The sequence below is a fragment of the Dicentrarchus labrax genome, unplaced genomic scaffold (assembly GCF_905237075.1).
Source record: "Dicentrarchus labrax unplaced genomic scaffold, dlabrax2021, whole genome shotgun sequence".
NCBI classification, from domain to species: domain Eukaryota; kingdom Metazoa; phylum Chordata; class Actinopteri; family Moronidae; genus Dicentrarchus; species Dicentrarchus labrax.
Genome location: NW_026136707.1, coordinates 10,483,389 through 10,489,424, shown reverse-complemented (window position 1 = coordinate 10,489,424; position 6,036 = coordinate 10,483,389).

Genomic DNA, 6,036 nt, shown 5'->3' with positions numbered 1-6,036 from the left:
TAGTGTAAAAGCGCTTTGAGTGGTCGGAAGACGAGAAAGGCGCTGTACAGGTCCATTTACCATTTACCATAAAAATGGCACCACCCTCCAAACCCTCAATAGCCACCTTTTAGGCGTGTGGGGGAAATCGAAATCATGACATGCCTGCTCTGCCTTGTTACAGTTGCTAAGCTACGATTGGACAATTGCTGTATGGTGGCGGGGTTTAGTACATATTGTGAATCTAATGACAAGTCAATGTGGGGAAGGGGTCCGCGATGAATATCACTGCAATATAACTGTTCATATCTGTGTGTTCATATTCATTTACATCCCATTTCTCTGTGAGGTGAGACCATACACTCTGACATGAATGAGCGGCCATCCAATAAGGTGAATTTGTTACAATGTGCACCATTTTGTGATAAGAATTTAAATACCTTTCAAATCATGTGAAAAGTCCCAAATCTCGTTCACACCCGTGAGAAAAAAAAGGTCAATGAGCAGAGGGACAGAAGGATGAGTAATGTGATTTTTGAACTGAACAAATGATGTAAGCCTTGGGAGGAGGAAAAGGTTCACAAATGCAGAGCTTAGCTGTGTTGAGGTAAATGACCTCCATCTATACCAGCCAGATAAAAAGCAAGTTTCATAAAACCACAGCAAACAGGAAGTGAATTTTGTTTTCAAAGAAACAAAGAAACAAGTCATTTTTATTTTGTTTTAGCAGAGCTGACAGGAAGGAGATGATAGAACTGTCCCCACATGAAATTACCACTGTAGTGCCTCAAAGGTGATTCTACTTTCATGTTGAGGTTCTTCTTGTCAAGTTACTCTGCATAACAATGTTGTTAATTTTAGAAACCTGGCCTTGAGTGTCAATCTGGTCCAAATTGAAATCCAACTTTAATAATGCAGTTTTTTTCATCTTCATAATAAAGGGCAAAGATGCAACAAAAATCATCATAAATCTTTGTAAAGTTACATCAAAATCACATTAGGGAGTATTTAGAACCAATGGAGGGGTGTGTGTGTGTGTGTGTGTGTGTGTGTGTGTGTGTGTGTGTGTGTGTGTGTGTGGTGTGTGTGTGTGTGTGTGTGTGTGTGTGTGTGTGTGTGTGAGGAGCTGGATGTTAGTAACCCACATTAGATCTTAATAGATGTGAAAAATAATGCAACCGTGTAAATTATCAGTACTTGCACCAATGTTTTTAAATGAAAAGTGGATATACAATGATGTTTTTGCCAGATGTTCTTTTATGTTTTAGGTTTCATAAAACTGATCTTCCTGCATTTTGACAGAGGATTAGATAAGGGTTTCTCAAACGTTTTTCATTGCGTTCCGCCTCAGAAAATATTATGATCGACGTTAAATACAGTAGGCCAACCTTTTGAGCTATGGCAGGAAGTTCATGCAGGAAGCAGGTTTATTTCTAATAAGAAGATTATTATTATTATTATTATTATTATTAAGATTATTGTTGACTGTTGTTGAATCAGAACTGTTTAAGAACCAGAGCTTATTTGGTGACTCCTGATCCACACTTCTCCTCCTAATAGTTAATGTTTAGAGTCATGATTGCTGATTATTGAACATACATTTTTTACCTCAGATTACTATGTTTCCATCACTTTTTAGCTTGTATCTAATTATAATATAATATAATAATTATAATTATGGATGTATACATGCACTACATACATGAACATACTACCTAGCAGACTTATATTGAAGCAAAATATTGCAGAATATCTCAGCAATCTCATAGTTTTAGTATTTTCATTCTAAATTTTGAAGCATTTTGATAGTATCATTTGTTTCAAATTCATTTCATTTTCAGAGATTCCTCTTGTGCCACTCTTTACTGTGTTGTGCTTTTGGTTAATGAATGTCTAACACCAATGGGTGCTGTAGCTATTGTTCTGACAGTCCTGACAGGTTACATCTTTGTGTAAATTTAGCACAAGAAAACTTGATATTTTAGACTTTACAGGCAACACATGCACTGTTATACTAAATCAGACACATTTGTCTTCATAACAGAACAAAGGACATGTTACTGGACATGTCACAGCAGTCAACAAGCAGTTAATAAAGACTGGATCTCTTCATACAGGACAAGACGTACAAGATATCACACAAACTGATTCCAACTGTGCACTTTGTTAAACTGCCCCCACCTGAAGTATAGATTTGTCCTCTTGAGAGGTATTGTCTTCTTGTAGAAGCAAGATTACAGCCAAATCAGATAAAACAAAAGCCTGTGCCACAAGCAGTCTTGTGAGTGTGTATCTGTGTGTGTATCTGTGCCTGCAAAGGACACAGCAGAGTTCCAGCGTGGGATGTGTACTGGACTACACCCCCTCACTGCTCCCTCTCTGCTCCCCGCTGGGTCTTTCCTGTACTTCTTAGTAACGACTCATGTTTGAGGCCGAGTGTCAATGACAGCCCACCTCGCGCACTCGCCTGTGTACAGCTGCAGTGTAACACAGCCCAACCTTGCCTCCAGCTGATTGCATTGTAATAATGAAAGATAAATGCTGGGGTGTGTGTGTGTGTGTGTATGTGTGTACATATATGCATGTGCGTTCATGTACGAGTGTTACTTCCTCTATTAGTTTGCTGGGAACCAGGGTGAGCTGGTAGGTGTGTTCACCCTGTGGTCATGCGTCATCCATGTTAATGAGGATATAAGGGTTCCCATCCCTCCAAGGTCATACACACTGTACTGTAGGGATTAACAACCCCCTGCATCCTTATTGCATATGCTCTGAATATGACTATGGGCACTCACACATTTGTGGATTTCTGTCTGTGCAAATACATGTATATTGTAAGCCACATGTGGGCTCAAGGTGTGCTTGTCCCTCTCATCCATATCATCAGCAGTGCAGGGAAATTTACCTACTGAGCATCACTCTTTCCAAACAGCAGACCCTTAAAAGAATACTTTCTTGCCGAGAGTCAGATATATGTAACATTTCCATATTAAAATGTGTATATTATTTTATACATTATATTACATACACATTATATTTTCTGATAACTGTTTGTTTCACCAGTCATCTGTCAATGGCGTCATGTGTCAGTGTCGGGGCTGTCTGTCAGAAGCTGTGACTTTTTATCCAGTTTTACAACACACTTTTTTAACTATATATTTTAACTGGATAAATAATTTTAGTTATCGGACATCTGGATCTTAAGTTATCAGAGAATCAAGTTGAGCTAATGTTAGCAGCAGCTTGGTTGCTTACATGTTTTTACCGATTTTAATCATTGGGTCCACATGTTTTGGAGAGGACGAGATCCATGCAACTTCATGCAATCATCAAACTCCATCTTTTGTTATTGTTTTCATGTGAGAGACCCCCATGAGGCAGAAATTACATATTCTACGCTTAACTATGAGGCTACAGCCACTTAGGTTAGCACAGACTGGAAACTGAGGAAACAGTGAGGCACAGTTCAAATTTCAAAGTCACCTATGAGTACTGCGAAAGCTCACCAATTAACACACTGTATCTTATTTGTTTAATCTGTTCAAACTGTATTTTTCCTTCAGTGTAAAAATGTAAAAACCTAATTTGTTTTTCTTACCTACAGACAGAGCCCCGTTTCCATTTTTTACAGCTGCTGCTATTAACTGTACAGATATAAGATTTATAAAAGGTATTGGTCCTCTCATCTCACTCTTAAATAAATCATATTTAAATGCTAAACTGTTCCTTTAAGCACCAGGCCACCAGGCAGCAACAGCCATGCGACAGTGTTACTATGCAGTGTTCGGATGCCAATTCTGAGTTTGTACATAAAAAAAAAAACCTGGCATGGCTCTGTCCATTCCAAAGTTGTGTTGCTGCTCTATGGCTGCCTCTTTAAGTCCTCCAGAATGCTTCCAAGGAGAGATTGCCATGCTTGAGCTAATCTCACAACCCAGAACCAAATCTTGCTCTGTGGCAAGCTACTGGTTGTCTGTCAGGAGAGATTCTGCTCCCTCTACCTTAACAACCAAGCCAACCAAGCATGACCCCCTCTGCTTCAATGGAAGACCCATATATGCCAACACTCTCTCCTCATGTCTGTCTTTGTCATTCAGTCTCGAAACTCTGTAATCCAAATTGATAGGAGGGATGAGGGATGCAACACGAGTCATAAAAGGGGGCTCAAAACCTATTCCAGCTTTTGAATTGTTTTTCCACAAAGCTCTCTCAGTTTTTTGTGGGTGTAGCTGGATCAGAGGCTGCTCAACGAGGCAAAGTGTCCAGTAGTGCTGCTGTCAAAGCTGTAAGATGTGCAGACCAGCTGCTTAGTTACATGTAGATTCTCTGTTTGATTGCCAGCTTTCTGCAGAGTCAGTTTGGGAACAATCTGATGTTTCAGGGATTTATTACATTGCTCAAGGACACTTCAGCCAAACAAGCTCCATGCAGTAGCTAAAGTCTCTGCGCCTTTACTGTTGAAGGGTGTTTTCCCTCGTCAGTGTGACAACCTGATTAGGAAGTACTGGATACATTTGTTCAGGAGCTGTTCTGCTTCGGTTTATCCTGTTCAGAGGAGGTGAGCAGGATTGATGGAAAGGAGGTAACCAGTGGACAGCTAGTTGCTCTCCCACAGATGGAGCCGGTTCCTGGGCTTAAGAATCATGTTCCATGCAGATGGAACAAAAAATCTAGCTCATAAATGGTCCTAGTGTGTTCATATTACTGACTTGAAATAAACAAACAGATATTGAGTTACTAGTTTCCAGATGCATTCATTCATATGTATCCAGTAAGCAGTGTGCAGGAGAGGAAGGACTGCATGCTGAGACATTATATGGGCAGTGTTATTTCTCAGCACTGGATAACAGAGTCTATTTCACAGAAACAGATCTTAGGTAGTGAGTAACAGGCCCTGCAGAGATGCAGATTATATGAACTAAAGACTCCGACGCATCCCTTCCCCCAAGTCTCTCCACATACTCACATGATGCACATGCTGCCTGCTGCCCTTCGATATCACAGCATTTATTTTTCTGTCCATTCCACACAACTCGAGCATGGCTCACTTTTTCTCGCCTCCCTCCGTTCGCCCTATCATCAGTGTAAAATACCTCACCCCTGCAGACAGAGACAGATGGAGAGAGCAGCACCAGCCCCCTGCTCAGCTCCAATGATTTATGCCACGGTAGCACAGACCCACACACACACACACACACACACACACACACACATACATACATACACATACATATACATACACACACACACACACACACACCTATGCATTCACGCATACAGTATGCATGTGATCATACATCAGCGGATGAGATTGCATGCATAAATACGCAAAGGACTTGCTGGTGACACAGAGCTGGATGCACGACGGCACCTGTCTTGTGTTAATGTTAAATGCCAGCGCTCCAGGGCTTTTTAAAAGGACATGTGCATCTTTGAAGCAGTGGCAACAGAGTCTGACATCATTTGTCCCTTTCTATGACAGTTAAAGAGGAACAGGCTGCGGGCACATTCTTCCTCCTTATTCCACCTGACTGAGGTGTCAGACCTAAAAAAGCTGTGTTATACTCAACTGCAACACTACGCTACAAGAATGGAATATCGGTTGTACTTTCTGTTAAATGTCAACCAAGCAAACTGAGTGAATTTTTAAGGCTAGATAATGAGTGTACAATGCTGCTGCAGACTGAGAGACTGAGAGGAACCAGTCAGTAGGCATGTTTGTGTGTGTGCAAGGATGTGTGTTTGTTTATGCCGCGTTGTGGTCTGGGGCTCGGAGCTTTTATGGTGTTGCAACAAGGACATGCTTGCTGTACATGAGGCAACGATTTGCGAGTAAGGTCATTGTACTCGCTGTCCTCCTCTCATCACCCCCTCCCTCTAACCACACACTCAAGCACACACAGACATATTTTTAATATTAATTCTGTTGTGTAGCGGGGTGGATGGAAGTGGGAGGGAGAGTGGGGCACAGAAATGGGGTTGTGATGGGGAGAAGGGGGTTGGAGGGAAGGCAGGAAAGGGGACAGACGATGGAAAGAAGCAGTCAGATGGCAGACA